Source organism: Corapipo altera, unplaced genomic scaffold (genome assembly GCF_003945725.1).
Source record: "Corapipo altera isolate COAL_440 unplaced genomic scaffold, ASM394572v1 61281, whole genome shotgun sequence".
NCBI classification, from domain to species: domain Eukaryota; kingdom Metazoa; phylum Chordata; class Aves; order Passeriformes; family Pipridae; genus Corapipo; species Corapipo altera.
In genome coordinates this window covers 1979882-2006273 of record NW_020884921.1, presented here as the reverse complement: position 1 = coordinate 2006273, position 26392 = coordinate 1979882, and positions in this window count along the sequence as shown.

Genomic DNA, 26392 nt, shown 5'->3' with positions numbered 1-26392 from the left:
GCCAAGTTAGCATTTGAAATGGTTGATACTTCTGTTTTTTCCCCCTTTATAACTGACTTTCTGCTTCCTAGTTCAAATTAGAATTTGCTTTGGATTCATAAAATGTCACACATATTTTTAATCCTTCTAAAATATATCTTCTGAACATGTTTGTGTTTATTTGTAGTTTAATAAAAACAAACTATCATCTTTGAATCAACATGGTCCTTAAGAACTAATAATCAAAGGGGAAAATTATGCATCCTTTCAAGCAAGTAAATATGCTGAAAAATAGTACCATTTCTGGAGCAAGTTTCCCAGTATTAATATCAGAATCATTTTCGTTATCCTTCAGCAAGAAAGTAAATTAACACATGCTTTAAAGCTGAATGTATTTGATATGAAACAGAGGAACTCTGGATTAGAACATTCTCCTGAAGCTTTGAAAGGTGTTGAATCTAAGATGGTGAAATGCTTCCAAAGAGATAAGTTCATATATTTTAGAAGCAAGGATATGTTGGGGGAGAATTTCAAGGAAAAACCAGGATAGGGGCCCAGAAGTAAATCCAGGACCACATGTTTCAATTAACAGGGGATTACTTTCATGGGAGAGTCTGGGAGGAAAACACAATTCTCCAGTTATACTCATGTGGCAGCTGTAGCAGCAAGGATAACAAGAACAGCAGGCCTATACATGGGTGCCCATTAGAAATGGTTTGATTATAGTTTCTACTACCCCAGTCAACTTATGCCCACTGGTATAAAATAGGTTCAAACAAGAAGGTTTGAGAGCACTCCTTTCCCCAGTCCCATTCTCTTCATCTCTCTGACCTTCCCACCACACTCCACATCCTAACCACTAACCAGCCTTAATTTTCAAAGAGATCAAATTTTCAAAGGGAAATGAAATTACTTTGTTATCATTACATCATGTGGTTATGTTATACCGTATTCTTTACACAGGACTCGATCATTTACTGACAACCACTGCTGAAAATTCTGAATTCTTGAAAAATATTTAAAGGTTTGTGAACTAACTGTTACAATAACTTGTTTTTGTGAGATGAACTTTCATGATCCAGATTATTCTCTTCCTACATGACTTCAGATGATATGGTTGTGTCACAAAACGGTTCCCTGAATATATAGAGGTAGATTCATCACTGTGAGTCTGAGTCAGCTAATTCTTCTTGGGCTAAAGAATTCCAAATAATGATTAACCTTGGGGAAAAATGAATATATTAATATTTTAACTACAACTTTACCTTTTCTCCTTATCACCATGATGATTATTTTCCTGTTGCTGCTGCTTTAATTAGATCTTAAATAAACTCTACTTATTTTTAAGTTTATTAATGATATCTTAAAAAAACAGAATATATTACCCAAGTGACAGAGAGGTTTCCACCACAGGTGCATAAAAGTTGGTATAATTCTCTTGGTGCTTTGTATACTCTTTTGTTGTATTTAGAATTTCTTTTCAAGAAACTCAGCACTATGTGCATTTAACTGAAAAAGCAGATTACAAAAGTAGCATGATCTATTGTATGTAGGCTGCACTTTTAGATAAGAAGACAGTTTTAAGATAAATTGCATTTTGAAAAACCATCCAGCAAAAAATTTAACAACAATACTTTTTATCCAGATTCATAGAAAACAAAAGCTCTGGATATGGAATTGTTAGAAAATGACAGGCTGCTCTTTTATGAAATTTGACCATACTTAAAAATTGTATGAGATACCTTCTCCCCAACCTAGCGGTCTTTTCTGTTCTTTATTGGCTTACAATAGAATCACAGATCCATAAATCTTTCTCCATTAATCTTATCAGCTCTACAACAGTGATCATACAGTTTAACAAGTAGTTCTACATCAGTCTTTGTAATGAGATTGAATGAAATTTATGATAGACAATCTTGATTTAGAACTGTCTAAAACGTCCCAGATCTTAGATAAGTTATGACATTGATTGGTTGCTCTTATTGCTAAAAATGAATTATTTTTTTCTAGTCTAACCTCCTACCATGGGAAAATAGGATGCTTTTGACTGCTGGATTAAAGACAGTACATCCAGTCCTCTCCTTAGGCAGGTACTTAATAGTAGGTCATCTCTTCACCTCACCAGGATGAGATAAGCAGGTTGAGCTCAGTAGATGTTACTACAGCTGGAATATTGTTTCTTGAAACAGTCATATGAATACTTTTCAAAAAATTTCTAAATAGGTACTCCAAAGAGTAAAAAAAGAAAACTACCTAGATATATATCATATATAGCATACTCAGTAGAGTGAAAAGGCCCAAAATAAATAGCTGAGCATTTTTCATACACATTTGTAAACAAATAGTTTGAAAGATTTTCCTTGCCACCTGGAAATTCATGGGCAAGACACACTGATGAATGATGACTTAGTCAGGTTCCTGTTGACATCTGTATCCCCCTTTCACAACCCTGTGTCCAGAAAATCATCTGAGTCAACATAACATCAGATGTTTAAACGTTTCATAATGCTGGTCAGAGACATAAATGGAGAGAAAGAAAATTCAGTGGTGTATCTCTGTGGGCTGAAATCATGAAGCATTAACTGATTTTTGTTCTCCACATTTCCTTTTTTATATGTTTTCTTTAGATAAGAGTCTAGTTTGGGGTTTTTTTCCACAAAATGGAAATGGAAATATATTCCTTAATAAGTATACTTGAAATCACACAAAAATACCTGAACTACATTGCATGACAAAATTGTTTAGAGAAGCTCAGAATAAATTTAGTTGCTGCTGATACAAGCAGTACAGAGATTATTACAGCAGTGTGATATAAATCTACTGGTTTAGGCTCTTCTGTTTTGCTCGCATTTTACTTAAACAATGTCACAACGTGAGGATTTCTATTCTCCCTTTAGTTCTTGAGTACTGTTGTGGAATTGGGGATTAATAAGAATAGATGTTTCCCTGTCTGTGGTTTCTTTCTCTGTATAGAATATTTTATATATCTGTCAATTTTATGACAAGTTTTTATGGCATGATACAAGGAATAACATAAAGTTTAGTGTCATGGATCAGACTAAAGATCAAGGATGATAATCAAAGGACAAAACAAACAACCTACAGATGACCAGGATGAGCACCAGTTCAAGGCCTGTCTGCTGCTTCTGAGTGAAAAAATTTCTGGGCAGTTCTCTATGAGAATGATCATCTAGATAGAATTTGTCAGAGAACTATCTTGTGCAGAAATCTGGTGCAGGATCTGTCAACTAAATGAAAAAAAAATCAAGGTATGGAGCTGATGCAGTCTAAGTCATACTGATCTTCTAGGTAGGAAACTTAAGAGTTAACCCTGTCTTAAAGGCCAGTACTTCAGTACCATTTCACAGGATTTGCTCCATCTTGGATTTACAGAGTTAGACTAAACATCTGACTAAAGATCGAATATGTAAAAAAGATTCTATTTGCCAAGTAATTTAGTAGTTAGAAAAATCAGTATTCTGATAGTTTAAAAAGAGAAAAGTATGATTAAGGTTTTTTTAACTTGCGGTTAATATAGCCTTATTTGTTAGAATAGCATAATATTACTCTGTGACATAAGGAAATATGCCATAATCTGGCACATTACTTGACCCTACAGATTTAGGAATTTCCAGATCGTTATTTGAAAGATAAGGCAAATTGTAACAAGAAATATTATTGACGCCTTTTCTTATTTTCATCATGTATAAAATAAAATTTTGCATGCCCTAAAAGCTATAAGATATCCCACTAAACACAGAACTTTTTTTCCAGAAACTCCTGTTAATTGACTGATTTTTTTTTTTTATAATTTTAAAATTAAATTTTAAAATTAAGTAGCCTTGAAAATAAATTTCTTGTACTTGACATCTATATTAACATCTATTTGACCACTAATATTTGTAGATTAGAATGGCATAAACACTTCCATGTTACTCTAAATTTTAGGAAAGACTCACATGTATTCTCAAAAAGCAGTGGACAGAAAACAGGTTTGTTCTATAAAAAATTTAAATGTTTTCTGTAATCTCCAGAAAACCAGTATTGCTTGTAGCAAAATTTCCTATTGTACTCCTGTTTTTCCCTACAGTTCATCTCCTTGTTCTTTGGGGTTTTTTTCATGTGAGGAGGTATTTTTTATCATTTTTGTTCTTAGTTTGGTTCTTTTTGTTGTTTGTTTTTTATTTGGTTAGGATACAAAATGTACATTTCAAAATTGCTGGTTTTCCTGTTTTGAAAATACTTAAATGGAATGCATTGAACAGTTATACTATACATTGAACTTTATGCTAAAAATTCTCAAATTAGAAATTTATTGACAATTTTTTAACATATAGGAAAGAAGTACTCAATTTTTTAATCACCTCTAATGAAATTTAATTATTAACCATATTTTGCAATAGTTTTATCATCTGCAGATGTATTCATTAATGTCAGTCAAATACAATCCAGCAAAACATCACCATCTTTCAAAACATCTGTACATCCCATAAAGGTCAATGGGATTAAGGCTATGGACTATCATTACTAAAAATAGCAACTTGAGAAAGACATATTTTTTCATTCTACTCGGCTGGACTGAGGTCTCCGGCTGCCTTCTCTCTGTGTGGTCTCTGCTTCCTGACAAAAGAAGGGGCCAACATTTTTCTTTGAGTGCAGATTCACTTCATTGTCATTGTGACATTTAAAAGGCAATAGCCATTTTTAAAGTGGCATTTTAACAAACAGCAAATCTGATCCCATGTTCTGAACAATAGCTGAGAAAAGGCAGGTTTTTACTCACTGCTCCTATTAGAGAAAATTTGAAGCATTAATCTCTACCAACAAAAAAAAAAAAAACTCAAAGAGAGCAAAAAAATTGCAATTTGGTTTGGAAAATTTTATGTTGCAATTTATCTGCTTCCTAGAAGAAAAAGGAGGCAAAATATGATGTGCCTGCATGGATTGGAGTGAATGTAGAAAGGAAGGAAGGCACACACAACATATTTCTTCAGGGATTCACAAAATTAAATTTGGTAGTGAATCACGGGAATACAATTCCACAGTGACACAGAAAAAAAAATTGAAATAATCCAGAAGCATTGTAGTGTAATCTAAGTTGGGGCCATAAACTGCTCTTAGCACTGTGTATTTACTAAACAGTGTAGCTACACAGAATAGTTAAGAATGCTTATGTGACTTCGCTCATATTCCGTATTTTAATAGCATTGGCTTCCTCCGAATATCATAGAAAGTGTTGCCTTTCTTAAATGAGAATTTCTCTCTTTTATAGTTTGTTTCTATGCCAACTTAAATACAACATTCCTATAACTGAAACCCATACTAAATTATCTTTCGTACTTACCTTTTCCTCCACCTTATGGCAAAGTTTATCTGAAAGCTCGTTTGTATAAAAAGTTTTATAAGCAGAGGTCCTTTGTCAGTTATGGTAGAAATTAAGACTCTCAATTATTTTGATACTAAAGTAATACATTGTATTTATTTCCAATAATATTTCCATTTCCTTGCCCTCATCTGCAAGGTTTTAATTAATTTTATAACTAAATAAATGCACATTTTCAGTTTCTTTATTAATTTTATACTTAAATAAATGGAATAAAGGTACAAGAAAAACAGTAAGTTATATTAGAAAGCATGTTTGGTGTGGATTTATTTAAGAGGAGATAGTGTATGTAGAAAAGGACAGGTTAGATACTAATGTATGAAAAAGATGCATTTTACAAACAGGCAAAAACATCAGAGCATGGCAGGATATCCCACTGAAGGAACATAGTTCCTTTCTACTGAGTTTTTGCCTAATGGTGCTGCCTCTTTAAGCATCAACACTATTAATCACAAGGAAGGAGTAAGGGTTGCAGATCAGGTCTGCTGGTTCTTCTCTAGTGACTTCAAGTAAAGGATGTTCCTCTCATCCAAGTAATTCAGAAGGTGACAAATATTACAGATGCTGAATTTATGTGAATGCTTGCTCCCTGTTTATTAACTCATCAATCTTCTGAGAAATAAAAGGACCAAACAGTGAGGCAAGTGGGCTTTTCTTATCCTGTCAGCTCAAAGGGGTCTAAAAGTAATCAATATCAACAATTACTAAATCCTTCCAGGGTATTTTAACCCTTCTTTTGTAGTCTACTTACACATCTTACAGGTTGATCAAATCCAAAACTAATCAGAAAGAATGAAGTTTTAATTACTGTACTGATGCCTTTCATTTATTTTTCAGTCTTACTAAAATTGGTTCTGTCATAACAGCAGAGTGTTTTTTCTTCTTTAATTTGATGAATTAATAGAGCTTGCTCTGTAGAAAAGCATGAGTAAAGCAGATAAGTACAAAATATGCAGAGATGCCCTGAGAACAAATAGATCTTTTTTACCATGCATGTTTATTTTTTATTTTGATTTTCATTTACATGCATTTATCTCTCTGTGTGTGTGTTTGTGTATGTGTTCACACTGTCTTAAGAATAAATAGAAATATTTATGAGCAACAAAGATTTTTTAAAGCTTCAGGCCTCCCTGTGAGTAAAATTTCCAAGAACATTTAAAATGGGGGACAAAAAAAAAGGAAGAAAAAGTAAACCTTAATTTTGGAGAGAAAAATTAAATTCAAATAGGTATTATACTCTGAAAATAAAGACATAAAAAGAACAAAAGTTTATTTTCTTCTTATTTTGCTTAATTTCTAAAAATATATTTTACTTTTAATAAGAATCCCTGAAAGAAAGATTATATACGTGAATTTTCCTATTCATTTATACTCTCTGATTAAAGCAGTCTTGTTTTTCATTCATAATCTGTAGGAAAAGGTAATCCAAGTTTGTTTTGAAAATCACACTTTGCAATTAACAGACACCATCTCAACAAGTTTAATGTTGGATTTTATTCTGAATAATTATCAGCTTAGAGTATATTTTAATAAATTATTGAGATGCTATACGAGGTATACTAATAATTTAGTCCTTCAAATTAATGATATGAACATTATGAGCAGCTTTTCACAGACACATGTAAAGTTTAGGTTTGATAGCTAAACTCTGGATCAAAAAGAAACTGTTGATTTCTAGAAATAATTAGTTGGATGCATTATTCATACCATTCTCATTTTCTGGGGTGATTTATGCTCGTCAGCTTTTGAGTAAATAATTTGTTCAACAGAGATACTTTAAATTAGGAGTTAACATTAATGTGTTTTTTTGAGTCAGAACTTATTATAAGAATATTGGTCATCAAATTAATACACCTATTTCTATAAATTGAATAATATGCTTGGTGAAGGCTTTTTAACAGTTGTATTTGCATGTCCTGTAATTTTTTCAGAAGCCTTAAGTATAATAGTTACACTTCATAACCTAAAATATAAGTGTCCGAGGATGGCCATAACAATGGATTGGGAGACCTAATTTTTTTTTCATGTAGCATAATTGACTTATTAATCACTGTAGAAGTCATGAAAAGAGTATTTATTATATATACCCTTGGCAACTAGAAAGAGTAACTACTGGCTAAAAGTCTACTACCAAAGGGCAAAGACTTTATGTTGTTGCTAGAAAGACTAAGAATTTATTTAAATCCTAAGACCATGACTATGGCTTGATACCAAAATGTCATTCATTCAGGCTGCCATCCAAAACCTGTATATTGCAGATGTCAAACTGACCCACTGAGATGGAAGATTTGTTGGAGGTTTTATGTGGAGTCCTGTTGTGAGCAGAATTACTCATTTTATGCTAAAAATTCTTTTCAATGACAATCTTAGGTATGGTTGAAGTCTTCTATTAAGGTGGTATGTAATTTTAAAGCTTCTATGAATAGAAAAAGAATGATTTTTTTATGTCTTACTATGATCTTTCGCAAATTTGAAAAATACTCCTGTAATTCCCTACTGTTTCAAACACCTTTTGTTTCAAGAGCTATCTATATTAATAACATTGTTGTGATTTTTTTTTTTAGGTAGCACATGTAAGACTTCTTTTTCTTTCTCATTTTATATTGAAAAATTAGACATTGTTATGTTGTGTCCACTAATCTTCATTTATATTATTTCCCATTTATATTAAATTATGGTAGGTGTTGGTTTCTTTCATATGTAAAAGATTTACAACAGAAAAATACTGATCAAATTGTACTATAGATTAATTCCTGATCCAAAATTTTTTTCGTTATGTAGTTCAGTAATCTAATCCAGAAATCACTTAAAAATAAATATGCTGAGAGCTGGAAAACAAAGTATTTAGAGTTGGATAGAGCTGGTTTTATGGGGGTTTAATTTTTAAAAAAATTTCCCAGACAGAACAACCTTTTTGTAATTTTTATATAATATGATAAATAGAAAGATAGCAAGTAAGTTAGATAAGAGAGATGAGATTGTGTAAATCTTAATCACAAATATACCTCTTTCAAAAATATAAGCCTGTCTGACCATCTGGTGACTTAAAGGTATTTTGTGAAGCACAGAGGTATCCACGTGGATAAAATATTAAAACAGTAGAAAGAAGTTGCATGCACTGCTCCAACAAGAGACCCACTGTGGGTCAGAAGTGAAAAACACTCCTCGAAATAGCTAACAGGGCAAGGAGGTAGATACATATCAAGTGAGTAGTGCTTGCCTTCAGGGACTTTTTATAGCACTAGGTAGAAATTCAGCATTCTGCTTTACTTCAGGAGTCTTCATGGGTTCCAGTGGCTTCACTGGCTTAATTTAATGTTTCCTGAATCAACATACATGGCATAATCAATACACACTGCAAAACTGTGCAGAAAATAGCATGAAATCAGATTCTTCCATGATTTCTCAGTCAGCTTTCTTCCACTTCGACCATAAATGTGACATTCTTATATACATGTGTGTGTGTATGTGTGTGTGTTTGTGTGTGTATACAAACAGAGTAATTTAGTACTAACAGTTTAGCCCCAGCCACTATTAAATGAGACCAATAAAAATTCTTGGGTTTTATTCATTGTTTTGGTAAAAATTTAAGGGTCAAAGTTAGTTTCTGAATGATCTTTAAATGAAGGATTCTACCTGGTTTTGTTTGAGATGAATACGAGTTCTATATTTCTATTTCTGAAAAATTGAACCACTCAAGGACAAGTGGGATTGTTTTCTCTTTATTGAAATGAGCAAGCTGTGAAAAAAATCATCCCCTGTGATACAACTGCTGCCAGTTTGGAGAATTGCTAACAATACCAGTATATGCATTCAAGCCATTTCCCATGGCGATAGTAGTATCTCTGAAGATATACCAACTTAGCCGTATGCATGGGGACTTAACAACACACTGAGGTGAAACTAGCTTAAGCTCAGCCCCACAAACTTGGAATCACCTTTTCAGCACACAGGAAATATCTTTTCAGATAGAAATCAGCCTACATGTGTGTGCTTCTGCATATATGTGCGTGTGTGTGATCCCAAGGGATGTTCTACAGTTTATCCTGAGAGTCAAGGCTCAAAGTCAACAGAAAATCAGGGATTTTTAGGTTATTTATTTAAAATCTATCTGCAATAAATATGAAGAAGTTTAAAGCCAAAGGGTAAGTCAGGGTAGAGCTCTCTGTGTTTACGAAATAATCTTTCTGGTTTTGTCTAACCTCAGAAGGCAGGAATCAGAAGAGTCCATTAGGTAGCTCAGAACTAAAATTCATAGCTGGAGTTGCAGCACATTAGATATGAGGGTTCAGAGAAGGTCTTAGAAGCAAAACAAAAACATTGAAAGAGTTTCTACTACTTTCTTTACAAGGTTTTTTCATTTCTTTGGGTCACATTAAAGCTTATTCAATTGCTTCTCAGGATTCAGTCCAGCCTCAGTTCCTTACAATATATCACAATACAGTTACTTTTTGCAAAATACTAGTTAAAACAAAAGTGTAATTTGTCATCATAATGTTTTTGTTCATTTGTTTCATGCTAATTACAGACATGTCAGAAATACCTGGGTTTTTTTCTAAGTTTTGATCTCATATTGTTGTTTTAACTTTAGAGGGATTTTATAACAAGAACAAAATCAAACTACTTCAAAGAAAGTATTGCATAATTCACTAAATAGTAGAAGTGGCTTTTTTGACTGTTCCTTAATACACTCAAAAGTGCCCTATAACTTTACCTTTATAATATCTACTTTGTTAGGTAGTAATAATTGGAGAACTTATACATGAATGATATAGATCTTGATCCTGAAAGGAAAAAGGCAGGGACAAGTGAAGAAGTTCTGTGAATATGGAAACCTTATAGCTGTCTTCTAGTACCAGAGGCAGTCTTCAAGAAAGCTGGAGAGGGACTTTTTGCAAGGGCATGCAGTGGCAGAATACAGGGAAATCACTTCAAACTGAAATAGGGTGGAATAAGAAATTAGGAACAAGTTCTTTCTGTGAGAGTGGTGAGACAGTGAAATAGGTTGGCCAGAGAATCTGCAGATGCCCCATTCCTGGAAATGTTCAAGGCCAAGCTGGATGGGGTTTTGAACCACCTGGTCTAGTAGAAGGTGTCCCTGCCATTGCAGGGGAGTTGGAACTAGGTGATCTTTAACGTCCCTTCCAATACAAACTGTTCAATGTTCCTATGATTCTGTAATCATGACAGAATTTTTCAGTGCCATTTATGAGATGTTTATATACATACATATACATGCCCACATATACATACTTATATTAATCATTCAGACTCTGCTGTCAAAATAGTTTGCTTCTGTTGCTCTCCTCCCATGAGGAGATGGGAGTTGCTAAAGAAAAAATCCTTTATATCTAACTAACTGCATGTGTTTACATTGAAGCATAAAATAGTAGGCTTCTAGTACTTAGGTGTCTTGCTGCATAAAGCAACAGAGTTTATTCTTTTGTTAAATGATGTTAAACACAATTCCATGAGGATATATAGGATCTTTAAGATCCCTTCCATCAATGATCATTCTATTATTCTATGAGTCTTTTATTTGAACTAAATCCTTTGAGCTTTCTAAAGTGAATTGATCTAAAAGTTGTTCTAACAGAAATCTGTACTTAAACACAGTACAGAGCTGTACTTTGAAACAGATGTCATGTCAGAATCTCCCTGACAGTTGCTTCAGAATTCCTTGACCACCAACATTATTATTCGGCTGGAGATCTGTAGTGGTTTGAACCAGGTTTTCCCCCTGCAGTTATAAAGTGGTAACCCCCAGGGGGTGGTGGCCCTGGAAGTTTTGAAGTTTTGTCCAATGAGTGCTTCTGCAAAATATAAACATATCACAACGAAACGGAAGAGAGGAGTTGTAATTTGAGTTGTAGAAGAAGAGTAGCCATGTTGTGAAAGCCACGAGGAGAGGGCAGGAGCCCTCTGGGGGGGGGGCCTCTGCCCCCTCCCAGCCCCAGCTGGGGGCTACGGAGAAAGTGGAACAGTGTTAAGCTGGACTATGTGTCTGTAGCTATGAAGGCTGGGAGTTTTCTCTCCACCGTGGGCAGCGGCAGGAGTAGCGGCAGCCGGCACTGACCAGAGAAACGGTGGCAGAGAGACAGGACAGATAAGAACCGAACTGTAGAAGCAGCAAAACAGCATGCAGCCAAGGAAGATACAAAGTTGTCTGGAGAGAAAGCCGGCAGCAGAGAGACAGAGTTTTTGGGATAAGAACTGAACCAGACCCCCCAAAACCCTTGGAGACCCCTCCTAGAGAGAGAAGGAGTAGATGGACTCCTATTTGAGAGGAGTCTTGGAGTACAGCAGTACCGGAGAGAGAGAGAGGAGCTAAGAAGCTCAAAGACATCCCGGAGCTGGACCGAGACAGCTGGATGGAATGTAGAGGGGGGTGACCTTGCTCCCCCCGCTGCTGATGCCACGTTGGCAGTTGAGACAGAGCACAGGAGCTCTGGTGGAACGCTTGAGGCAAAGACTTTCAACTGAAAGCTGCCCAAGATGTTCTGACTCAGGGGTGAATCCCCTGAGGAAGGGACTTTCACGAAGATGCCCCTGCATTTCGTGATATACCTGTGGTGAAGCAAGTTTTGTCCCTGCTGGCAGTCCACAGGTGAGGCCTTTGCTTGGAGTCGAAGGAGAGCTGAGGCACTTGGAGACCCCCTTGTGTGTATTGAACAGAGATCCAGTTACAACAATCCAGTTGCAACTGCTGCATGGAAGACAGAAGAGGAGCTGCTGCCCTAAATGTGGAAGAGATCTGTTCTTCTTCCCTCCCGGACTTTTATTGGAAGGGAGAAGAGATTTGATCCATTGTAAATACTTATGCCATGGTAGAGATAGCTAAGATTGTATATAATGTATTGTAGTATTTATTTGTACGGTCATTGTAATATATTCCCTTTCCCCCCACTTTGAGTCTGGTGTGTTTTGTCTGGAAAGAATCATCTCTCACTGGGTTGAGATGTGGGCGGGGGAATGGAGCTAGGGAATTAGAATTTTGGAGATTTCAAACCATGACAACATCTGACTATACCAACCAGTCATAAATTCAAAGCTGTAACAGGACAATTAGTAAAACAAATCAACCAGACCACTTGTTGACAGTTTTGCTTTTTATTCTTTGTTCAGTTCGAGCTGCTACCTTTGTGAAAACAATAATGATCACTGGTTCAAACCTTAATCCTTTTTTCATTTTGCTTTTTGAGGGGGGTATGGGTGGTAAGTCCATCACTACAGGGAACATTGTGTTTCAGCACAGTGCACTTACCCAGTTTTACATTTGAGAAAGATGAATACAGTATTTTGCTTTCAGGACAAGTTAGAATCATGCATTCTAAAAATAGGAGGAGATAAACTGAAATTAATAAGACAGGTTGTAGACTTTTATAAAAGCATAGCAAACAAGAAAACTTGTTCCAATGCCTCAACACCCTTGCAGTAAGAATTTCCTCCTAATATCCAATATAAACCTATTCTCTTTCAGTCTGAAGCCATTCCCCCTTGTCCTGTCACTACATGCTCTTGTAAATAGTCTCTCCATCTTTCTTTTGGGCTCCCTTGAGTACTAGGAGGCTGCAGTTAGGTCACTCCAAAGCCTTCTCTTCTCCAGTTCTCTCAACCAGTCCTCACAGGAGAGGTGCTCCATCACTCTAATCATCTTTGTGGCCTCCTCTGGGCTTGCTCCAACAGACCCATGTCCCTCCTGTGCTGGAACTCCAGAGTTGGATGCAGCACTGCAGGTGGGTCTTACCAGAACAAAGCAGAGGGGCAGAATCCCCTCCCTCACCTGCTGCTCACACTACTTTGGATGCAGCCCAGGACACACTTGGCTTTCTGGGCTGCAAGTGCACATTGATGGCTCATGCCTACCCTCTCACCCACCAGCTCCCCCAAGTCCTTCTCAGCAGGGCTGCTCTTGGTCTGTTCATCCCCCAACCTGTGTTGCCCCAACCCGGGTGCAGATTCTTGCACTTGGTCTTGTTAAACCTCATGAGATTCCTAAAGGCCCACTTCTCAAGTTTGTCCAGGTCCATCTGGATGTCATCCTGTCCTTCAGGTGTGTCAACAGCACCACCCAACTTGGTGTCATCTGCAAACTTGCTGAAGGTTCACTCAATACCTTCATCTACATCATTAATGAAAATAGTGAATATTACTAGTCCAAATAGTCCCTGAGAGGCACTACTTGTCACTGATGGACTCTGAGCCGTTCACCATGATGGGACCATTCAACTACTTTCTTGTCTACCTCATCAAATCTATTTCTCTCCAATTTAAAGGAGAATTATATGGGGCTTTACAGAAATCCAGACAAATGACATCTGTAGCCCTTCCCTTGTCCACTGGTGTAGTCTGTCCATCATATAAGGCCACTAGGTTTGTCAGGCTGGACTTGCCCTTGGTGAAGCTGTGCTGACTATTGCAAATCACCTCCCTGTCCTCCATGTGCCTTAACAAAGCTTCCAGGAGGATCTGTTCCATGATCTTCCCAGGCAGAGAGGTCAGGCTTATAGGTCAGTAGTTCCAAGAATCCTCCTTTCTACCATTTTTAAAGATGGGTACAATATTTCCCCCTTTTCCAGTAAACTGGGTCTCCACCTGACTGCCCTGACTTTTCAAATATCATGGAATGTGGCTTGGCATTTACATCAGCCAATTCCCTTAGGACTCTGGGATGGATGTTATCGAGTCCCACAGACTTATGCACATTCAGGTTCCTCAGATGGTCATGAGTTTGATCTTTACTTACAGTAAAGAGAAAGAACAGAACCTCACAAAGAGTTATTTCAGGATATCTGATATAGTGAACCACAGTAATTGCTTAAAAAAAAGGGGGGAAAAAAACCCCAAAAACCAAAACAAACAAAAAACAAAACATCAACAAAAAACCAAACCCAAACCAAATAAACAAAAACCAACAACAACAACAAAAACCAACAACAACAAACAAACAAACCAAACAAACAAAAAATCAAAACACAGACCCCAACAAGTAAAATAGTAGAAGTACAAAATAACACAGACCTACATCACAAGTGCATATGGATAACTGCCCTTCTCCTACTCATTTCCTACATAAGAAGTATTGCCTTTAGAGGAGGTCATTGGTTAAGGTGACAGTAATAAAATGGTCTATAAACCAGTATAGAGATAAGAATGCCTGTAAATATGCTTAATTATTTTACTTTGATCCTTTGGTGTGGTCTTGACCTGTTCTAACCTGAGGGAAACCATAAGTACTTTAAAGACACTTTTCGGTTTCCTTTGATAAGCGTAGTAAAGCATGCAGCACTGTACAGATGAACACAGCCTCCCTTCATCTTTTTCTCAGAAGTCTCCAAAGAACCAATTCTTGAGTAAGTTGCAAGAAAAAAAATCCATCATTTAGTGAACTCCCCAACTGCTTATTTGGTAAAGACACTAAATTTATTTAGGCTGTTCTCTCTGCTCCAAAATACCAGTAGATTCAGGTAGTTTTACTTATTGAAAAGATGTACTGGTGTATAGAAGTAAGGTAACCATATCCCAAACCTACATCGTATTTTTTCTTTTTGCAGTCTGGTAATGTGTTTGAATTTTAAAATAATACCCCAATTCATACAATTAAAACAATTGTATAAAACTGTTGTAAAATCTCTTTGACTTATTAAAAAAAAAACCCACCAAACCATAGGACACATGAATAATTGGAGACTACCAGTTATCATTCAACCAGTTTGAATTATACGAACAAATAAAAATAGTTGATGAAAGAATGAACTGGTAAGTAAGAAAATTATGGACTTGTTTTCAGGATATCTCCTTCTTGAAGACAGACTCTTCTTGTGATTGTGGGTGATATAGCACCAAGCAAACCAATTTCCTAACACAAAGCTGAGGTTGTGAATGCGGATAGCATGGAAATTAAGAGCTGTTCTCATAATTTCCTTTAGTGTTACTGTACTGGTTTAAAGGTAAACCAGCAAGAGAAATGAAAGCAAATCAAAAGAGATTATGAGTCAGAATTACAATTTAATAAAAATAATACAATAAACACAATTATACAGATGAACAATTGGTTTTAACTCACAAAAACCCAGATGTATAACCTAGCACCCTGGGACACGAACAGAGTGTTGTTCGTTGGCCCTTGTGCTGAGCCGCACGTGGTTCCCTGAGTCCAAAGTAAAAGGAGAGGAAAAAAAAACCTGTTGATGTGAGTGGTGGTCGCAATCCGATTGAGGTTCTGGTCCTCCTCTGGATCCCACGAGTGGTACCAGAAGTCCCAAGATCCCAAGATTATATACCTTCAGGTTCAGGTAGGAATGCCCAGTACCTCCCCCAGGGCAGGGAGTTCTATAATGGGTGATTGTGAGTCATGGGTGTGAGGACAGGAGCATCCTCCTATCTCACAGGCCTCTTAACACCCAGTTTATAGCCTGAGGGGTCAGGTGTGCTCTGGGCAGCTGCTGCAAATGGTCTATTGTTAACAGTTCTTGGGAAATTACATGGAGGCTGTAGAATACACAGTTTGGGTTACACTCACTTAGTGATGAATTGGTCCCAGCTCTTCTAACTAGGACAATTACTTACTCGGTGAATTAGACTGCCCACATGTAACAAAAAGGTTATAGCCATGATGTTAATCCTAATGAGCTCCTAATTCAGACATTCTTTATGTTTCTTATTCTCTACCCCAAAGCACTAGTAGAAATGCTCTGGTTCTGCGTTAATAGAGCAGGTACTTTGTGCGCACTGAGCAAAACGCCTTGAAGCCACACTGCGCCAAATTGGAGCTTTCACAGGGAATCACATTAATTCTGCTGGGGGAAAAGAGGGGATAAACAACAATGAAGGAGGTAAAGTGTTACCTGTCTGAAATCCATTTAAGCAGTAATCCCCTGAAATTAGAACATGTCATCTGATTTATCAGCTATCATAACAGAAAACTGTTTGTTATCTGTGGAAAACACATTTTCAGGGAGATTAATTCTAATGTAAACTCTGTTTTAAGTTATTCTCTTTGTTATCATCATCACATGCGCACCTTGTTCATACGTATAGATCTCAACTGAAAGACAATGATTGAATGGGAGCCAAGTAGTTGTAAAGAAATGCAATTTCATTAGATTTATGTGAACAATTCTCCACACTAGAAAAAGTATCAGTAATACCTATCTCTGAGTGCCCTTTTTAATAAGAAGTCCATAGTTTCAGGAATAAGGACATACTTTCGTGAGTTTGCTTATGAAGTCTCCTTCACTAAGTTTTGGACTGCTTTGCACAGTAGAAATAGGTGCAAGATACTCTGCGTACCAAAAAGGCTCTTGGTTATTTGCTTGCTAAGTCTATGGGCCACTGGTGATGTTTCAGGCAGATATTTAAAATTAAAAATGGAAGTAAGTATTTCTCATTAAACATGAGAAGAATCTTATGGGAAATTTGAGTGTGGACAAAGAAGTATCACAGTTGAAGACTATTGGGAAAGAGAACGTAGACGTAAATAAGCAGCTGTAGTATTATTTGTATTCACTACCTGTTGGTTACAGTCAGAACAGAGAAATTAATTTGGCTAAATAACCAATAACCATTTCCCCTTTTCATTTTGTTAAGCATCCCTTAACAATATGAAAGCAGGATTAATAAGAAGCTGTACCACCTGATATCGTGTACTTATGACCAGTCACCTGATCATGTTCATGAAAGAATTTTTTCACTACAGATTCATAGCAGCTGGTGCATTTTGTTATTAATTTGATTAACTAAGTGCCCAAAGAGCCAGAGTTTGGCTGACAGGAGCAGAACATCGGAGTTTATCAGTAAGAAATAAAACATAGTGAACTGCTTTGACCTTGGAGATAAAAGACTCAAAAAGAATATTCCCCAGGCACAAGTGATATTCAGTCGTGGAGTTATGCTTATGGGTGAAATAGATGGAGAGGTGCATAGACTTCTGCAAAAATACAAATATTCTTTCCACTGGGGAGATATGTCACCTTGCCGTCTTTATATAAAGTGTGAAGAGGTCAGGGATATTTCAGTGATGCTCTGTTTTCCAGAAAATGTGATGATATTTTTATTTGACCATTGGAACCAAGTAAAAATATGGCACAAGAATGTGAAATAAAGAACTTCCTGTTCTTTATCTTTGTTGAAGCCAGTAACAATTCAACTTACCAAATAAATTCTTACTCATGTTGCTGTTATATGTCTACCCACCTGGTTCAAAGTATTTCAGTCCATGAATAGCCATTCTTAAAATATTTTACACACTCAAATGACAGAGTTACTAACAGCAGCAATTAGTATTCCAAAGAAAACTTTCAGCATAAGTTGCAGAGGTTCTGTTCATAAAGAGATGAAGAATTTCTTCTCGAAAAATTTCTATGGACAGTTTATTTAATGTTCATTTTGTTTATAAAATAATTTCAGCTGTGAAGGATATGTAAATCTTTGAAAGATAAAATAACCAAATATTGGAGGAACTTCTGACTGCTTTCTACCTCACTCTTGGAAAAACTTGAAATGTGTTAAGCTGTGTGTTTTGGAACTGTAATTTTTCCTGCTATCCCTTACCACGACAATTCTTTTAGCATGGCTTACAGCCGCTTTTCTCTCTCAGAACTTCTTGGTGCAATGAAACCAACACTACCAGTCAAATATAGCTCTGAAATTGAATTTCTTTATTTTAATTTTGCTTCTATGACATATTTTCCAGTTATATTGCCATTCCTCTTTTCCATTTGTTTGTTGTCTTTACTTAGTCAATTATGTCTCATTCTTACTGAGTGGTGCCAGTTGCAACTCCAATCTTTCTCCAGCAGATATTAGAAACAGATAGGTTGCTTGTATCCTGCCTGCTTTTGATACTTCCAAGAATATACCACTATATATCTAATGGAAATTCCAATACTATTATAAAAACATCATTCTCAAAGCTTTGGTTCGCTAAGGAAAAGAAAAGATGTCAAGAATAGAAAAAAAAAGAACTAATATCTTTCACAAACTTTCCTAAGTTTAGAACTATTAGACTACACACAGAGTACACCTAATATACATGGAAAGGATTATGGCTGGAATTCTCAGGAATCTAGAGCTAAAGACCATGGCCTGACTGAGCTCAGATGAAAAAGAAAGAGCCAAACAAACCAACAAGTCAAACAACCTAAGAATCAATGGATGCTCCAAAATAAAACTATTGAAACTTGAGTATCTTTAAAGCTTACATACTGTTCAGATCCTGGGAGCTAGCAAAGGAATACACCTTAAAGTTCAAAGTGATATCATACAGGTAACATATCATATAACCAGAGCACTGTTTCTGCTCCAGTTCATAAAACCTGACAATGCCCTTTGAAAAACTTGTCTGTTTTTCAGATGTACAGGATAAGACAGAATTTTTTTACACCAGTTCTTCAGACAATCCTTCTGAGCTTTCCTCTGACTGGATGTGGTAGTTCTGGGGTCCTCCAAGGCAGAGACTAACTGGAAAAGAAACCTAAAAACAAAAAATGGGGTTTTTTCCCTTTTTTCTCAGTAGATGTGATCTCTAAATACAACTACTCCCCTTATTTGAATAACATCATTTTTAGTGCAATGTTTTTGCTGTGACTGAATTTTTTTTGAGAGCATTTGAATTACTTGTCATATTTCTTTGTGATTAGTGTAAGGATATACCTTTAGGTTGTTGACACTGAGAAGAGGATTTTCAGAACAATATCAGTAATTGAATCAGAATGATTCTGCCTGCAAATAATTTAGAAAGTTTTATTTATATGCCTTAAAGATTATGAAATGTTATTTAACTTCTGAAGTTGGCATAAGATTGAAGTCAAAGTGGAATTTTAGTCTGGTGATTCCTAATGGATATCAAAACAATCTTTTTCTTCCTTTGTCTAGAGCAAACCATAGTGTTTACCCACTGCTAAACAAAAAACAAAATAGAAAATTAATTTGATATTTGAAAAAAATTGAAAAATCTGAAGAAATTTCAGTAATTTTGAGAGGAAATCAAGATGGCATGCAGATGAGGATAACACCGAAGCTTCAACATGGTCATGCAGTAAACCATGAACAGAGGTAGAGGAGTTTGGGGGTGTGGTCTTTTTTGCCATTTGAGACGTAGTGGATAGGTTTGAAGAAGACAGGTTTGAAGAGGAAACCATTTTTATTTTTCCAAGGAAGATGGAAATTATGCACTTCTTAATAGTGAGATACTTTTCAGGAGCTGGCAATGACTGATGGTGGACTAACAACCCCTAAACTATCATGGCCTACTAAGTATAAAACCTTCACAAGGGTAATAAAATACTAAGAAAGAATGTAAGAAAGAAGTAAAAAAACTTGAATCATATATAATAAAGGAAGGAAGGGGAAGAAGAAAAAATACCTGCAGGAGTGTAAGTACAGTAGATGAATATATGACATGACTGATTCATTGAGTATGTCAGTGAGAGTTTCAGTACAATGACAATAGAAAATGTAATATGTTAGTGTAGTTCTCTAAAATCTTTATTATTTGGAATAGAGACATGATCTACTTTGTCAATTCAACTGTTACTGTGATAGTAACAAAAAATTAGTACCCATGTGTCCAGACAGAAATTTATAAAAAGTATAACAACAAAATTATAGGTCCTTCTTTCTTGTTTCCTTAGTATATATTAAAAATAATTTCCAAATATATAAAAATATATTAATTAAAAATATATTAATTAATAATATATTAAAAATAATTTCTATTGACTGTTCTACTATCTGTCAGGAAGTCATGCATAAAATATAAATACTTTTTTCCTTTTTGCAAGTCTCTGATTTAATTCCTACAGTTATTGACCTCTTTCCTTCCCTTCCCATCCCTTCCCAAACCTTCCCTTCCCAAACCTTCCCAAACCTTCACAAACCTTCACAAACCTTCCCTTCCCAAACCTTCCTAAACCTTTCTAAACCTTCCCACATCTTCCCAAACCTTCCCATACCTTCCCAAACCTTCCCTTCCCTCCAGCCCCACCCCATCTTCCTTTCCCTGGTTTTCTTCCTTGTTTTTATTATGATGCTATAAAGCCTTGTAATATTTTTCTTCTAAATTTTTTTTCTTCTTGTGTCATTTTGTATTCCTACTTCCCCATAATGTATTGTCATATAACCAACTTCAACATTCAGTTTTTTTCAGTAATTGAATAAATAAAATTCAAAGTAAATAAAAAATAGAAAAATTTTCTCTATTCCACTCCTACTAGCAATACTGAACTACCTTCAGGTGTAACAATTGCCTAATCTGTATACCAGCATAAACAATACCTTAATACAGTAATATATTTTGGTAACTCAGAGCCGTACAGTAATGTGCCTAAATGTAGCATCAGATGTAGCCAATTTTATTAACAAATAATTATTATTTTTTCCAGATAACAAAACACTGATTTTTTTCAAGGGAATATATACCCTTATATCTGCTAAATTTATTTTCTAATAATTAATGTATTTCTCTTTAGCAGCTAATAAATCCTGTTTCCAGTCAAGCTATATGACAACTAACCACAGAAACCTTACAAACATGCCAGGCATCTATAATTCATGACAATTGAAGACTAGTACTCAGGAATACAACTCTCCATTTTGAATAATGGCCAATTTTAGTTGTATAGTATTCTCTTCAATAACAACATCTAATTAAGACATTTGTTACCAAAGTTGTGTAATGTTAAGCTGAGGGAGAGCCTATTATAGATGCAGTTCTATTGGAATTTCCATTAAATTAACATTATGGACTTTTAATAGATGTTTTAATTAGATGCTGTTATTAACAGGGATGATGCACAAATAAAAATCTGGTCCTATGTGTCCAGAATGCCTCAATAGAATTTGCTGTGGGATACAGATAAAAATGTCTCAGTCTACCTAACAAAATCAGAAAAAAATCTTTGCTAAGCAAGCACATGCAGGCAATCAAAGGGTAAAACAATACGGGTTTGAGCCTTTTTTTTAAAGGGAACTTACAATATTGTTCAAATATGCCTCTTATTTACATTGATATAATTTGCTAAACGTATCAGGATCATCCTGTAGATGAATTTACTTCCTATTAATCAATTGAGGTATTATGTCTTAAGAAACACAGCAATGTATTTTTTGCACAATTCTGCCTTTATCTTTTCTTTCACTTCCTGAATTTAGGTCCAGCAGGGTGGGTAGGGTGCTGATGAATCTAAACCAATGCTGCATTAATGTGTTCATTGTGTTTCCCCTCTGTATCTTAACTGCATGTGCCACCACAGGGGAAAACTGTGACTGTATGCACAGCAAGTAATTAACCACAGAATCATAAAACCATAGAATGGCTTGGGTTGTGAGGGACCTTCAAAGATCATCCAGTCCAACCTTCTTAATGCAGGTAGGGACAGTTTTTACTAGCTCAGATTGCTCAAAGGCCCATGTGATTTGACCCAGAAAAGTGCCAGTGATAAGGCATCCATAACTTCTCTGGGCAAACTGTTCCATCATCTCGCTATCATCACTGTAAAACACTTCTGCCTTATAGCCAGTCTAAACCTACCCTAATTCAGTTTGAAACCACTGCCCATTGTCCTGTCACGTTTTTCTTATAAGTTCTTTTTATATCTTCAAAAGCTGCAATAAGGACTCCACAGAGTATTCTCTTAATGTTGAACACAAATTTCTGCTATTTAGCAGTAAAAATATTATGGGTGACAGTATCAAAGTCCTTACAGAAGTACAGGTAGAAAACATCGGTAGTTCTTCCGTTTTCCACTAAAGGAGTTAATAATTAATCTATACTGCCAGTAAAACAGCCCTTCTGAGTAATATTTGTGTAAAAGACTCATTTGTTCTTTCAGTCAAACATTTACAGGGTCAAAAAAATTTCCCCTCTCATACATGTAGCTTCTCCCCAGTAGTGTGGTGAATAAAAGTAAACAAAAAACAAACAAACAAAAAGAAAATTAAAAAAAAATGTTAGGCATATCTATAGCATCTTTCCATATGACTTTTATTATTCTAATAAAACAATAATTGCAAATTATATTTTTAATATAGGGTAGCAACAACAAAAAAATACCCCAAGATCAATTCAGTAAAGTATAGAGACACCTCATTCTCAGTAATAGACATATGATTAACCCAAATAAAAGTCAGTAGCTTCACATGTTCTTTTCAGTGTAATGATCTGTGCAATGTAAAAGCAGTGTTGTGGAACAAAGTCTCTTGTTTTATTCTGTACTTATTTCCTTCTCTACATTTGCCTACATTATTATTTCTAGAAGATCTACTTCTTCCAATCCTCTACTCATCATCATGGCTAGGCTTCACGAACAAAGATTTGGGAAGGACTATACCCACAGTTGTTACAAGTGTGCTGGTGGCTAAAAAGGCCAATGAGCGATAGACAAGTCCAGTTGCAAAAGGCACAGCAGAAGGACTCCTTGGATGGTATCGGCAGGATACGATTCTTTCTGCGTTTCTTTTCTCTTCGATGGTGATCCTGCGTGCGTTCTCAAAGGAAGTAGCATAGTTGTAGATAGCGTGTCTCCAGACCTTTCGATTTGAGGCCAGAGTAGACCAGTGATGAAGATCAATGTGGCCAAGGCTGAGATGTTGTTTCAGGGAGTCCTTGCATTTCCTCTTCGGGACTCCCCTCTTGCGGCAGCCAGTGGCAAGTTCACTAGAGAGCACAATCTTAGGGAGGTGGTAGTCCTCTATCCTGGAGATGTGCCCTGCCCAACGCAGCTGGGTTCTCAGCAACATGGCCTCAATACTCATAATTGCTGCTTGTTCCAGAACAAAAGTATTAGTCACGTAATCTGACCAGTGGATGTTTAGAATTGTACGGAGGCAGCGTTGATGGAAGCGTTCTAGGAGTTACAAGTGGTGGCGGTAGATGACCCATGATTCGGATCCATATAAAAGAGTAGACAGCACAATGGCTCTGTAAACACTAATCTTTGTACTTTTCTTCAAGGGTTTATTTTGCCAGACTCTTTTTTGGAGTTTTCCAAAAGCTCTATATGCCTTTGCTAACCTGTTGTCTATCTCCCTGTCAATCTTACCATCCGAGGAGATGATGTTACCTAGGTAATTAAACTGCTGGACTGATTTGAGCTCTGATTCGCCAATGGTGATATTGGGATGATGGAAGACTTCCTGAGGTGATGGTTGATAGAGAACTCCAGTCTTCTTTAAGGTGACTTCCAGCCCAAAGAGCTCAGCAGCCTCAGCAAAGCAGGATGCGAAATGCTGCAGAGTTGCTTCTGTTTGAGCGACGAGGGCGGCATTGTCAGCGTAAAGCAGCTCCTGGACAAGATGATTTAAGGTCTTAGTATGGGCTACATTAAATAAAAAGAGTTCATAAAAAACCCTCATCAGTTGCTTTAAAAAAAATTAACTTCCATTGTAGTGCATTTTTTGTGTAATAATTCAATTTTAGTATAAGTGAGAGTGAATACAATGAAAATGTGCTGTTTCTCAAAATAGAAGGCTCTGGATTGTCAGTCTTTAAGTTGTTCCTTTTGTTTTCAGGGCCTTCCACTGAGATCAAGATGGGATGTCAGCCAAAAGGAATTTAACTTAGTGTTTTCCATTAGGGACTAGGCCTGAGTTTTGATCTCTTTCATAATCACTGGAATATGCAAACCAATGATTTCCCTCTTTAACAGTTTGGCAAGAAAGATTAGGTAGACTCATTTAAGGACTATTATCCTTTGAAGCATGCACAGTAATTCCAAATTATTAAATTTCCAAGCTGATTGTATTCTTCCAATGTAATAGTTTGTTTCTTCTTTTTATAATCAAACATTTCAAACATGATAGACAATTGTAAAACAATATAAAGAAAAATAAGATGGTAACACTTCTATTCTTGAGGTTTCAACTAATAATATTTAAGCAGATGTTATGTGGGCGGTAGTTGAAGAATGTTAAAAAAAAATATAGCTCATCTTATATTTGCCATATAAAATATTATTGCTACTTGCACCACTAATAAATCAATATACATTATGTGATCATCCTGAGTAATACTAATATTAATTGTAGAGTAGATACAATAAAGAAAAATTAGTTACTTTAAAAGCACAATTTCAAAAGTATGCGGATGATCTCTTGTAGGAATTCCTTTCTAAAAACCTAAACTTTATGCTCAAAATAGATATTGGATCATTTCTTCCACTCATTTAATTTAATGGCAAAATTCAGAACTAAAGTGAGCACATTCTGCTTAAGTATACTACCTAGAATCCTACTCTGACTGATTTTTTTCAAAAATAATTTTGCAAGCCCACTAAACAAATATTGAATTTATTTTTATTTTTTTAATAATAATACTTACCAGATGTGTTGGTTTTACAGCAGAGTTTCGGTAGCAGGTGAGTTTGCAGGGGTGACTTCTGTGAAAAGACATTGGGAGCTGCCCCAGTGTCATACAGAGTCAGTTCCAGACAACTCCTAGATAGTCCCAATGTTGCCCAAAGCTGAGCCCATCAGTGACCTGGTGGTGCCTCTATGATAATGTATTTAACAAAGGGTAAAAAATACTGCACAGTAGCTGTGACAGAGGAGAGAAAAATGTGAAACAACCCCATACATATCAAGGTCAGAGAAGTAAGAGAGGAAAGAATTGTTTCAGGTGCCGGAGTAGAGATTCCATGGAGAAGAAAATGATGAAGCAGTTGTCCCCATGCAGTCCATGGAGGGCCATACTGGAGCAGATCTAGAACATTAAGTCTGGCTGAGATGGAGTTAATTTTACCCACAGCAGCCCCTGCAGTGCTGTGCTGTGTATGGGCAACTAGGAAGGTGTTGATAACACACCAGTGTTTTGACTACTACTGAGCATTATCATCAGTGGTATCACTCCTACATTTCCCCTTACCAGTAAGCTGGGGGTAGGCAAGATCTTGGGAGATGATTTAGACAGGACAGTTGACCCAAAATGACTGCAGGGATGTTTCATATCATGTGATGGCATCTCAGCAATAAAAGCCAAAGGAAAGAGGGAGGATGGAGCCATTACTCTTGCTTTATTTAACCACCTTTACCTTGACACAAAATATTTATTTCCATCTTATTTTCTTCTCCTATCCTTCTGAGGAGTGGAGGGATGGAGCAGACTGGTGGACCCCTGGCACACAGTCAAGGTCAACCCACCTCACATCTGTACTGCAGCCCATGTAGGACCTCACACCAAAGCAGGGGACTATACCTTAAAGGAAATTGCAGCTTGTGGACAGTATATTCCAGAAGAGACTTCTGTAAAGAGCTGTAGACCATGGAGTGTTGCCCATGCAGGAGCAGCATTCCTGGCAGGAGCTGTGGCCCCACAGGGAATGATGCTGGAGAAATCTGTTCCTTAAGGTCTGTATACCATGGAAAACACCCACAACTGGAACAATTCTTAAGAGCTGCAGCCCATGGAAAGGAGCCACAGTGGAGAAATTTGAGAAGGCCATCATGTGAGAGGCCACCCATGCTGGAGCAAAGAAGGGTGTTAGGAGGAAGGGGTGTCAGAGAGAATGACTTATCACAATCCTCACTCCCCATTCCTCTGCACTGCTTGTTGGGAAAGAGATAGAAGAGTCAGGAGTGAAGCTGTACATGGAAAGAAGGGAAAGGTAGTGGAAAAGTATTTTTACTTTTGTATTGATTTCTCACTATCTTACGCTGTAGTTAATTGGCAATAAATTAAATAAATCTTTCTGGTTTGCCCGTGATAGTAATTATGAGTAATCTCTCTGTCTTTATATAACAGCACGAGTCACCATATTTTCTCCCCCCATCATGCTGAAGAGGATGAGTGAAAGAGCAGCTTGGTGAGTACCAGCCATGACAACCATAGATGGCCCTCAAAAACACTTGTCTCCCACTGCATTTAAGCAATAATCCAGACAATTAAGAACAATTTTAAGACAAAAGAAGTTCTATTTTTACTAAATGCCTATCCACCGGGATTTCTCAATTCCTCTTCCAGAAGACTACAGGACTCTGGTCAAGGTGTTCACAAACTGCATTGTTGTCATTAATCCCTGAGCTACTAGAGAACTC